Source organism: Balaenoptera physalus (genome assembly GCF_965194825.1).
Source record: "Balaenoptera physalus genome assembly, chromosome: X".
Classification (NCBI taxonomy): domain Eukaryota; kingdom Metazoa; phylum Chordata; class Mammalia; order Artiodactyla; family Balaenopteridae; genus Balaenoptera; species Balaenoptera physalus.
Genome location: NC_138903.1, coordinates 132,659,509 through 132,672,163, shown reverse-complemented (window position 1 = coordinate 132,672,163; position 12,655 = coordinate 132,659,509). Strand labels below are relative to the sequence as shown.

Genomic DNA, 12,655 nt, shown 5'->3' with positions numbered 1-12,655 from the left:
CATAAAGAAATAGAAAACTTTAAACAATACAAACTTGAACTGCATTCAACACCCAAGCTACCCGCAAATGCTCCAGGACAGGCATTTTGGGTGGCCAATTCTACCAATGGTCAGGAAAAACTAATCACCATCTTAAGTAAAGTCTTCTAAAGCGTAAAAAAACTGGGAAGTGATTTAACTTATTTTCCCAGACTAGCTCTGCTTGACTATAAAGCCAGATGAGTACCCCACTCCTCCCATGAACAGAACACTTGAGCCAAGTTCACCCACACAGTAGCAAATATCCTACGCAAACTAATAGCATATTCAATGTAGCAGTGAGTTAAATGAACAGACAGGTGTGGCTAAAGAATGAAAATATGATTTAAACTAGAAAATAGTTCAATTGTAATTCTCCACAATAACAAGTTAGGAGAAAACATTGAAGCGTGTCAGTGGGTATGGAAAAAGCCTCTGAAAGCAATTCAACATGAGTACAACTTTTAGCAGATTAAGATTAGAAGGGAACTGCCCCTTCCTAATATCTACAGCAAACATACTTAAATGTGAAATGTTTGAGGCACTCCCATTAAAGACAGGGACAAGACATAGATGTATGCTCTCCCCTCTACAATGCAAAAGTTCACTGGAACACACAGTCAGAACTATGCATATCAAAGTAAATGAGAAGTATGAATATTGAAAAAGAGATAATATTTTGGGACAATATGGTCATCTACCTAGAGAATTCAAAGAAATCGGTACATGGAATACTCGAGTTAATAAGAGACCAGAGAAATATTGTATGGAAGATCACAACCAAGAGCCTTGCCACACACACACAAAAAGCACCAACTATTTAGAAGATATAATAGAAACTACCCCATTCGCAACAGCGACAAAATCCAAAAATTACCTAAGAAGAAGCCTAACAAAAGTATATAAGATCTTAATGGACGCTACTATACAGTACAGGCTACTCATCAGTATAAATTTACTGATAGATTCAGGTAAAAAAAAAAAAAAGTCGCAAATAAATCAAGCAGTATATCACATTCATTTCTGGGGAACAGACTGTTGTAAAGGTGTCAAGTCTGCTTAAATTATTTACAGGTTTAGGGCCTTACCTGTAGCTGCCACGATGGCGATGAAGTGTAGACTGCTGTCTTCTGCTCCCACAACCAACCCTCGCAAACTAGAGAAGGGACAAATGAAACTAATGAAAAACACAGTATCAACAACCAAAGCTAAACAACAGAACGTGAGAAACCTCTGGAGAAGACTCAAGACTGTGTTGAACAGGACAATAAAAGTAAAATCCCAGAGGAGAGAGGGGAAGGGTCTGTGATCCAAACAATATGAGAAATAACTGCCCATCGTCAACGTTCCCACAGACGCCAGGTCCTGTGAGCTGCTTCACGAAGCTCACGCGCATCCCTGCAGCCCCTACAAGACACGGCTCGTCACACCCACTCGCTTCACAGGTGAAGAACCTGAGGCCACGGGGCTTGGGAATCTTCCCAGGGTCACGTGCTGCTAAGTGACGGGGTGGGGACCAGAGCCCTGGTCTGACTTCCTCTCGAGCCCACGCTGCGCCCCCCCACCCCCGGCCCGTGGCCGACCTCCTGACTGGCGACTCCTTGCTCTTCTCGGTGCTACACGGTGTCTTTCAGTTGACAAAAAGCAGGCCCAAGAAAGGCGACAACAAGAATCAAAGACGACCTCAGTGCTGCCTGTGAGCTTTATTAACCTGAGGTCCTCCCGCCCGAGTCCCAGGGTCTTTGCGGGCTGAGGTTCCGGCATGTCTGTCCAGCCCCAGCACCTTCCCCTGTGACAGCACCCTGCCCCTGCTCTTCCCCCACGTGCCCTCCTGTCAGGCTCTGGAACCTGAACCTGCTGACCACCTGCTGCCCCTTCTGAGGGCTGCACAGGATCTCCTGCCCTCCCCCGACACAGAGCATTCCTAGTCCCTGCAGAAGAATCCTCCGACTCTCCCATCCCTCACTCCGGAACCCCTCTGACCCCGACAGTCCCTTTGACTTCGGATAATAACCTTTAGACACCTGGTAATCCTTCTGGGCAACTCCAACGCTTTCTCAAAATGTTTTGCAATTGGGTTTGTGAGTAGTCTGATTTGCCACGTAATCGACTGGTTCTTTGGAGACAGCCCTGAATTGAGAGAGAGGGTTTTTGAAACCTCCCTGACATTTGCAGCAGGATTTTAATGGGGTGCCTTCTTTGAAACTGGCCACTGAACCCATGCACAGATGCATGAGCTTACCTAGGTCACCCAAAGCCTCCCTCCTAAATGGTACATGAGGAAGGACCACGGAAGCCACTGCGGAGCCAACATCTACTAAGGTTGAACTCTTGAAAACCGTGGGATCCTCCGAGGAGGTGAAACATAGTTCCTTGGTAGCTCAGCTTTTAAAAGAAAAAAGAATTAACCATCCTTCCATGGCCTCTTGTCTGGTCCCTGCCCCACAGGAAGGTCGTGGCTGTCAGGGTGCCCGAGGGCAGCTGTGCAGGTGCTCAGGTACGTTCCGCCCTGTGGAGGCCGCTGAGACTCCCAGGTTAAGATTTTACCTTTGCATCAAAAGGAAGGAGACCATTCCCAGCCAACTGACATTACAGTCAGCATGATAGACAGTATTGCAAAGGGAAGTAAGTGCAGAAAGCTACTATGTGGTGAAGCGCAAATCCACCCGGCTGATATTTATGTGATCCTCTTAAAATGAGATGTGATACTGTGTGTGAAAACATCTGTCATACAGGAGGCACTTAAATATTTGGAGGATAGCAAGGCAGATCTGGCCTTCTCAGAAACCCCTCCAAGAAATGAAGAAGCTTGTTGTCCTAACAAATTATAACGGTCACGCTTAAGTAAGCACCTACTAAGTCACACGGTATGGGAGAGACTACCAGTGCTCGTCCATATCTTGTCTTCCTTTCCCCCATCCTGGACACAGGGGATGCTACATGGCCAGTCCACTTGTAGTCAGGAAGGGTCATGTGACCAGCCGTTGCCATCGGGATATGAGTGGAAGCATTACTTGTCACATCCAGAGCCAACGTGCCATTTCTGTGCTTTCGTTCGCTCAGCAGCAAACATGGCAATCCTGTGGTGGAACTCCAAAAAGGAAACAGCCTGGAAACTTGGGCCCCCTGAGAGCAGAGAGCCCCTACCAAAAAAAGTCAGAGCTTATGTGCACCAAAAATAAACTTGTATTGTGTTAAGCCATTCAAATTTCAGGTTTTCCCTGTTGTGTCAACTCACAGTTACTTTAGCTGACTAACACACAGCTACTCTTTCTGTTAGAGTTACTCAAGTATTGTAAGTAGAATAGTAATAGTGCACGCACTCTTGCTGAAAAAAATCCTAAAACTTCAGACAAATCATAGTTCTCCCTTTACAGAGTTTCTTCACAATTCAGCCCCATCTTCAGAAACGACCACAACTAACAATCTGGTGTATGTTACTTTTAAAGCTGATTCTAGACCCTTTCATACCGAAGTGTTTGTGAGTTTGAGGATCTGGGGGCTGGTTATGACCATAACATGGCAGCAGCATAAGACAAGCTTTATATGGGCAGTACTTCGACAGGATGGCATGTGAAGGGAAGTCCCTCACAGCCAGCGAGAGGCCTTGCAGAGATAACGGCAAAGGCTCACCACCCAATAGGGCAAGACGCAAGGGAAGTCCCAGAGGAGAGGAGGGATCAGAGAGTGAGGCCACCTCTCGGCACAGTGGGAGTCTTTGGGTCAGAGAGCTCCAAAAGGCAGCAGTGGCTTGGAGTCTTATAGCCTCAGGGTTATCCTATCTACGCCCAGCAGGCTTGGGGTACAGTTTTGCAGGGTAGGCAAAGAAGGCAGGCTCTAAAGGGTAAAACTCAGCTCATTCGGACTACATTTAAAGCAACTGGATGTGTAAACACTTGGGTTTGCTGGGGGATATTTTAGGAAGGGGCTCCATCTCACACTTCTGTAAGCATTGGGATATTGTAGCGCATTCCACCCCACCGCCAACCCCAAGCTTAACTTGCCTTCCTCTTGCGCCTGGTTGGTCATTTCTTCCTAAGTGCCACCTCCGTCCCTCCACCGCTTGGAGGACAGTGTCTCAACTTGCTCAGTCTGTGAGGAGCTCTCTCCTGCCATCATTTGCTTCTTTCACAGCACGGATCTGGTTTTCACGAAAGATGTGATGTTTTCAAGTTACACGTGGGCTAAAACGGTTCTGTCTACGTTGGCTGCGTGAGGATCAGGCACCTCTTCTAAAGACGTTTAGAGAGGTGTACTCATGTTACTGCTCCTGCTTTGTGTTTATGGTCGTGTTGACGTGTTACACGTGTGGGAGGCCAAATAAAGTTGATGCAACCAGATCGTGTGGGCTGTGAGGCACTTTCCGATCTTCTGCTGGGTGCCAAGGCCCATGATGGGCACCAGGACCACGGAGCATGACGTGTGAACTCTGCAGCTCACCATCTCATAGGAGGTGCGGGCACACAACAGAGTTCCTTCTGCAGGCTTCCAGAAGTGTCAAGGCACACAGACAACAAACACTGATAATTACAAATGTGCTTGTTCCTGCCCATGGCTCAGTGAGGGCAGCTCGGCTAGAGAGGGAAGGCGGAGCGGCGCAGACCCCGGCGGTCCTGCGGGCCCCTCACCGGGGCCCGGCCGCCGCGCTCAGGTGGGTGGGCCGGAACCCTGAGCTCCTACCTGCGCTACGTGTCGCGCGGCAGCGGCAGGGGCGGCGGCGACGTGCTGAGCTTCGCGCCCAAGTTCTGCCGCGCCGACGCCCGGCCAGTGGTCCCGCAGCCGGCCTTGCCCCTGGGCAGCGGCGACGGCGCCTTCGTGAGCCGCCTGCCCCCGGCCGCTCCGGCGCGGCCTCCCGCGCCGCCCCCGGCCGCGTACGCGCTGTGCCCCCGCGGAGGGGACCGACGAGGAGCCGGGCGCCGCACCTGCCGCGGCTGGGCGCGCGGACTGCGGTCCCCCGGGGCCCGGGCCCGCGTACGACTTCCGGCGCGCGCGCGGGCGGCCGGCCGGCGACGGCGGGGCGCACGTCCGCTACGCCGCCTCGACCGTCTTCCCGGGGCGGTGGCTCCTTCCTCCTCAGCAGCCGGGCGGACCGCGCGGGGCCTTCGGCGGGGCTGCCCCCTTCCCGGCGTGTCTCAAAGAGCCGGCCGAGGGCCACTCCGGGGCCTTCCAGACCGCGTCCCGCGCCCGCGGCACCTGCCCCAAGTCCGCGCCCCCGCCCCGCGGCCTCCCCGCCGCCTTCAGCACGTTCGAGTGGACGACAGTGAAGAGGAACGCCTCCCCCGAAGAAAAGCAGATTCGCCAGCTCCTCCAGCGCGATCCGCACGGACTTCAGCACCCAGCAACCAACAGAACTCGAGAAGGGGTCTCATTTCCGTAAGTACTTAACTCGGGCCCGACGCATCCAGGTAGCCAACTCGTTGCAGCTGCGCGACACCCAAGTCACAATCCGGTTCCAGAACCGCAGGATGAAACAGAAGAAAAGGGAACGAGACGAGAAGGGCTTCTGCCCTCGGCCACCACCGTGACTTCCCTGCAACTTCCCCTCTCCGGAACGAGCCCCACTAAGTCTGGCCAGAACCCGGGGAGCCTTTTCAGGCCCAAGCACCTTCATGAGCTTCAGTCACGAGGCTGAGGAACCGTGGCCTGCAGAACTCACAGGCCACCCCACCCCTATCTGGACTTGTTAGCTCAATTTGGGATGGAGGCGGGCCTGGCAGAAATAATGGAGGGTTCACTTGGGAGAGGAAGTATCTTGGTGGCTTCTGAGTTCGGAGCTGAGGGTGTACAGTTGGGTGTTAATTTGCAGTCTCTAAAGCCACTGATGTGTGTATTAACTGTGTCTTATCAGGGAAAAGGTGCCCAGCCGCCAGCCTAGCCCTGCTGCCATGTTGCCTAACTTAGTCGTGTGCAGTTCTCGGTGCTGAGCTCTCCCAACCGCCTGATGTGCTCAGAAGAGCGTCTACCCAAAGTTTCATCTGGTTTTAATTTAAAAGACAAGACTCCATGTAGTCTTGAGATGACCAAAGGTAGCTACAGTCAGGGCCTCCTTGATGTATAAGCTGCTTCAACAATGATCTTCATGTTTGCGCTACAGGTTTTTTGTTTGTTTGTTTGTTCGTTTTCTTTAAAAAGCAGGTTCTACCTCTCCATGTGCCCGAGTGAAGATACAGTCGCTGTTTAGTTAGTAGCTGAACAAATCCACAGGGTGGGTAGAGATCCTGAACAATACCTTGACACCAGCTACTCAAACTTGAATGTAAATATATATAGTATGTACGTTTTTTGAGAGGTTTGCTTGCAATGAACTCATAGGTGACATTTAATGTCATACCATATAAAGGGTTTGAACTTCCTTTTGTAATAAAAATTACAGAATGTGCTACAGAAAAAAAAAAGTGTTTGTTTCTGAGTGAGAATATTTAGCCAGACTTAGGTTTAAAGGAGGCAGCAAAGTACATGGCTGTGAGCAGGGGCTCTGAATCCAGCCAGCCCGGATTCGAATCCTGACTCTGCCACTTCCTGGCTGTGTGATCTTGTGTAAGCTTCTGACCTCTCTGTGCCTCAGTTCCCTCACCTGTAAACTGTGGGCAGCAATAGCACCTACCTCACGGGGCAGTTACGAGGACAAAACCAGGTAATATCTGTAAAGCACATACAACAGTGCCTGGCACATAGTAAATGCCAAGTGACTGCTTATTAAATCAGCAGATCCTCACCTCACCAGACACTGGATTAAGTCAGTCAGCTCATTAAACTGACTGAACTGGGAAAGTTTGTAAAACAGGGCTAGAACCTGTACTCCATAGAGCTGTGATGCCTTTGAAACACTCAGCCCCCTGCAGTACATGGCGTGTGGTCATCCTCATCCTTGATGGAGGCCCGGAAGCCCTCAGGTCCTCCGACGCTCCGGAGGGCACTGTTGCTTCTGTCGAGTGTTCTTACTTTCTCTGCAGCCACCCAGTGGCCAATTCTGGTGAAGCCGTTTAACACCCTGAATGTAGTAAATGGCTCCAGTGGCTTACTGTGGCGTGCATCAATATTGTTATCATAGTAACAATGGTAACTGCTTACCAGCACGTTGCAGTTTACACAGTGGATCACGGAGATGATCTCATTTGCTAAAACAAACAACAGGGCACAGTAGGCTTGAGATTCTGGCTTTTGATTGAGCCCGAGGCAAATAGTGGTAGTTGGGGAGCGCTGTTTCTGGAGTTTGTGACAGAACACATGGATGGTCTCCCTTCCCATGACTTAAGCCTCCAACAGCCAAACTGCAGGGCATTAACTTGCATTTCATTCTTCCACTCACTTGTGCTGCCATTTCAGATCACAGGGGTCACAGTGACAATTTGAAACCAGTCTTTTGCTATTCCTTAGCCTCTTCTCATTTAGATAAGTAAGTAGATCAACATCCTGACGTCTGCTGCTCAGCCCCAAATACTCATTTACATCTTTCCACCACCCTTCCGTGATGTATGAATCAGGCAGGACAGGGCATGTGTTTTTGCTGCGCATCCAACTCATCGTGCTGTTATTTGAGAGGTAACTGGGAGCCTTGGCCGGAGTGGAAAAGTCATATCAACAGGAGTACTCCTATTTGCGACCAGCTTCTACATAGTTCCATCATTTCTCTGCTCTTCTGAGCCCAGCTCTGGGTTTTCCCATACATCTGCTTCCCTGGCGCTTGAGGATGCATGTTGCTTTCTGGCACTGGCTGTCAGTAGCCCAGGGTAGACAACATAACCCAGCACCTGCAAAGGCAGTCCCCTGCAGGGAAGGAGTACCAGTGAGAAGAGTCAGATGGGCAGCTTCCTGTGACGCTCTCAGAGAAACAGCTGTTGTAAGTAATGCCACTTCTGTTCTAGGGAGCCCAAACCAGTTACTTTCAAATTAGTTGTGAATAAATTAAAGCTGTCATCTTAAGAAACCTTTCAGGCCTCACCATGGTGTTTAATTCCTGAATCACGTCAAGGACTGCCACACTGCCTGGCACACTGGAGGTAGCCAATACACGGTGACCCAGTTTCCTGGGAGATGTCAGGCTGGCGGAGGAACTGAAGGAAACAAAAGGCATGCCGGTGGATTTGTCCACACTTACGTTTTGTTTCATTTATAACGTAATCTGAACTGCTCCTTCCATCTTCCCTTCCACCTTTGCTTTTGGATGCATGTGATGTTGGAGCTGGAAGGGCCCTTAGGGACTACATCGGGAAGGAAAGGCTAGGTGATTCTGGTCCTCCATGACTTTTCTGATCTAATCTTCAGGTATTCTGTCGCTCACGCCTGATATATATATATATATCAACGTACCAATCTATACCAATATAAACCCAAATGTACAACAGTGGATGAATAGTAAAAATGCTGGATATCTATACAATGACCTATTATTCAACCATTTAAAAGGAATGAACTAAAAAGTTAGGGGGGAAAAGAGAAGGAAGTACTGATACTTGTTCCAACATGGATCCACCTTTAAATATTTGAGCTTGGGGGGCGTGCCTCCAGAGAACAGCTTTTGTCTTTCTGGAGACAGATGTGATGGGTAATTTCTATTCAGTGGTTTTCTTAGAGGGGGATTCAGACGTTAGGTAGGGCTTGGGAGTAGATGTATATACACATTCACGCACACGTACACGCTACAGGTTCTCTCTGCTTGAACTCTTACCAGTAACACCTATAGAAGTGATATAACTTTTAAAAAGACAACTTTTGGAAGGATATGAAGAAATTACAACTCACTGCTTTAGTCGTTTGCTTGTCTCTGATACAGCTGCAACTCACTTACGACTTCCAATTCGTGAGAGGGCAGCAGAATTCTCAGTGATGTGGCTTTCCATAATGCTTGCTGTTCAGGCTGAAGGGAAGTAGCAAAAGGGCAGGTATTCCAAAGGCCAGTGCGAGGCATCTGCCGACTGTCAGCTGCGGCGTCAAGAGTGATATCAGCGCCCTAAGCATGTGGGTTCCCCATCACCCACCATGTTTGTTACCTTCCCTGAACAGGCACCAGCAGACAGGTGGGGGAGGCCAGCCTCGGATCAACACTGTCTGGCAAATAACACCTGTGCAGGTAGGTTGAGGTTCTGACCTCACTGACCTGCTTTAGGGATTCAAATCCCCTGTTCAGTGCTGCAGGACATGAGTTCATTCTTGAGGAGGCATTAGAAGAAAGAAAAACTCCATAATCCGTCTCAAACCCCAAGGCTTGAACATGCGGTTGTAATTTGTTCAGAGGCTGTTCTGTAAGCTGAGTTAGGAGCGGGGGAGGGCAGAGGCAGCTCTGGTCTGCATAGTCAGGCAGGGATCTGTTTGTCTATACAAGGTGACTTTCACACATATTCTGGCCAATAGGCCGTGGGCTTTGTGTAGACCCCATCCGTGGGGACAAATAGCTTTAACAAGGGAGAACCAAGCCAAGTGGCCCCTGCAGAAACCAAGCCTACAAGTGAAGCCTCATGAAATGTGAGTAGGCTACCGTTTTATGAGCTCTTTCTCTGAGCCAGGCCCTTGGTTAGACATCTGCCCATGTTGGGGGATAGGATGAGAGGAAGAAAACATCAAGGCAGCAATGTTTTCAGGAGCCATGCCAGGCCGGGCCCGGAATGCAGGCCACGGGAACCCGTCTACGTCCCATGGGAGCCACTGATATTTTATTTATTATTTATTTATTTATTTTTGGCTGCGTTGGGTCTTCGTTGCTGCGCACGGGCTTTCTCTAGTGGTGGCGAGCGGGGGCTGCTCTTGGTTTCAGTGTGTGGGCTTTTCACTGCGGTGGCTTTTCTTGTTGCAGAGCACGGGCTCTAGGCACACAGACTTCAGTAGTTGTGGCACGTGGGCTCAGTAGCTGTGGCTCGCGGGCTGTGGAGCGCAGGCTCAGTAGTTGTGGCGCACGGGCTTAGTTGCTCTGCGGCATGTGGGATCTTCCGGGACCAGGGCTCGAACCTGTGTCCTCTGCATTGGCAGGCGGATTCTTAACCACGGCACCACCAGGGAAGTCCTCAGCACTTCTTATAAGTGGTTGATTAGGAGTATCCAGAGGAGATATTATGCATATTTCTATTGCCATGGACTATCAATGCTGTCTTTACTACAAACAGAGTCATTAGCAGCTTTAGTTCGGATCAGATTAGAGAGCTAATTCTAGAACCCCAAAACCAATTCAGAAAACTCATTTTTTTAATTGAAGTATTGTTGCTATACAATATTATGTGTTACAGGCATACAATATAGTGATTTACAATTTTTAAAGGTTATACTCCATTCACAGTTATTATAAAATATTGGCTATATTCCCCTTGTTTTACAATATATCCTTGTAGCTTATTTTATACATAGCAGTTTGTACCTCTTAATACCCTATGCCTATCGTGCCCCTTCCCCCTTCCCTCTCCCCACTGGTAACCACTAGTTTGTTCTCTATATATGTGACTCTGCTTCTTTTATGTTATATTCACTAGTTTGTTGTATTTTTTAGATTCCACATATAAGTGAGATAACACAGTATTTGTCTTTCTCTGACTCATTTCACTTAGCATAATGCCCTCCAAGTCCATCCATGTTGCTGCAAATGGCAAAATGTCATTCTTTTTTATGGCTGTGTAGTATTCCATTGTGTGTGTGAGTGTGGTGTTTAAACCACATCTTCTTTATCCATTCATCCATTGATGGACACTTAGTTTGCTTCCATATCTTGGCAGTTGTAAATAATGCTGCTGTGAACATTGGGGTGCATGTATCAGTGTTTTTGTTTTTTTCGGACATATACCCAGGATTGGAATTGCTGGGTCGTATGGCAGTTCAATTTTTAGGTTTTTTAAAAAATATTTATTTATTTATTTGGCTGCGTCAGGTCCCACGGCATGCGGGATCTTTCGTTGCAGTGCGTGGGCTTCTCTAGTTGCAGTGCGTGGGCCCAGGCAGCGCCAGGAGTCAAGGTGAGGTGCGTGCCCTGAGTGTGCACCCAGGGGCTCCCCCTCCCAGAACACAGGGAACCCCACAAGGCCCAAGTCACCGCACCTCCCCACAGCCCTCTCAGCCCCGGTCGGTACCTGGGGCTGCGCTGGCTGCACCCTGAGGAGCCACCTCGCTTCCTTCTTCAGGTTGGCAGGGGACAGGCCGCCCAGGAGGAGCGCCCCTGTGAGGCCTGAGGGCACCCCTCCAGGCGAGCCCTGTAAGTGGCCTTTGTCAGAGCTGCCCAGGGTGCGTTTCTCCGCCGAGGCCGCTCACACCCCCTCTCTCCCACAGGCCCGTGGTCCCCACCTGTCGCCCCTGCCCAGACTCCTGTCGGCGGCCCGACCCCAGTCATCAGGCCCCTGGTCGAGATGAGCGAGCTGCGCCAGCCTGAGGCAGACCTTCAGGACCCAGTCCAGGCCCAGGGCCCGGTGGAGGCGCAGCTGTTCGGGGCTGCGGGGGAGGAGGCTGCCTCCCCCTCGTCCTCCTCCTCCCCCGTTGCCCCCTCCTTCTCCGCCTATGCCGAGTCCTTGCCCCAGGAGGCACTTACTGTGCTGAAGTCTGACCTGGTGGCGTTCCTGCTCCTCAAGTATCGCACCAAGGAGCCGATCTGCAAGGCGGAGATGCTGAATATGGTCCTCTGTGACCATCGGGACCACTTCCCCGTGGTCTTCAGCCGAGCTTGCGAGTGCATGCAGCTGGTGTTTGGCGTGGACATGAAGGAGGTGGACCCCCGCGAGTGCACCTACGTCCTGGTCCCCACCCTGGGCCTCACCTGTGATGCAGTGCTGAGCGATGGGCAGATCATGCCCAAGGCCGGCCTCCTGGTTCTGATTCTGTGCCAGATCACCGTGGACGGTGACCGCGCCCCTGAGGAGGAGGTCTGGGAATTGCTCAGCCTCAAGGGGGTGTATGCAGGGAAGCAGCACTGCATCTATGGAGAGCCCAGGGAGCTCCTCACCAAAGTGTGGGTGCAGGAGGGCTACCTGGAGTACCGGCAGGTGCCCCACAGCGACCCCGCCCGCTACGAGTTCCTGTGGGGTCCCCGGGCCCACGCGGAGACCAGCAAGTGGCAGGTCCTGGAGTATCTGCTCAGGGCCAGTGGATGGGATCCCAGGTCCTTCCCATCCCTGTGTGCAGAGGCTGTGAGCGATGAGGCATAGGGGGCCTGAGCCAGAGCAGCAGCCAGGCTCCTTCCAGGCCCACGTCCAGCAGCTTCTCCCGTGGGGCAGGAAGGGAGGCTGATCCTTCCCTCTGAGTTTGAAGAGGGAGCGGTCAGCCTTCTAAGTAGTGAGGGCCCGGGCGAGTTGGGGGAACCCGGTGTGTAGAACTTTGTTTTCCTGTTCTCTATGATGACATGGAAATTCATCTGTTTCCTTTAGTGATTTTTCAAATGTTGTTCTTTTTCATAGAAGATTTTTTAAATGCCAATACTTTTTATTTTTTATACAATTTTTAAAGGTTACATTCAATTTACAGTTATTACCAAATATTGGCTCTATTCCCCATGTGGTACAATACATCCTTGTAGCCTGTCTTATACCCACTCCTCCATCCCTGTAGTGCCCCTCCCTCATCCCTACTGATAACCACTAGTTTGTTCTCTGTATCTTTGAGTCTGCTTCTTTTTTGTTATAGTCACTAGTTTGTTGTATTTTTTAGATTCCACATATGAGTGATATCGTGC

The 12,655-nt window shown here is 50.4% G+C and overlaps 2 pseudogenes across 2 annotated transcripts in view; both read left to right on the top strand.

The window, feature by feature from the left end:
* The window catches only part of LOC309652770 (homeobox protein Hox-D1-like), a 34,307-nt pseudogene extending 28,144 nt beyond the window's left edge, over positions 1–6,163 (top strand). Inside the window, exon 4 of the transcript in view lies at positions 4,597–6,163. The product of the transcript in view is annotated as a homeobox protein Hox-D1-like (transcript). The remainder of the gene's footprint in view (positions 1–4,596) is intronic.
* Positions 6,164–11,175: 5,012 nt separating this feature from the next.
* Positions 11,176–12,131, top strand: LOC309652769 (melanoma-associated antigen 10 pseudogene; annotated as a pseudogene). The gene has a single exon. The product of its transcript is annotated as a melanoma-associated antigen 10 pseudogene (transcript).
* Positions 12,132–12,655: the final 524 nt, after the last annotated feature.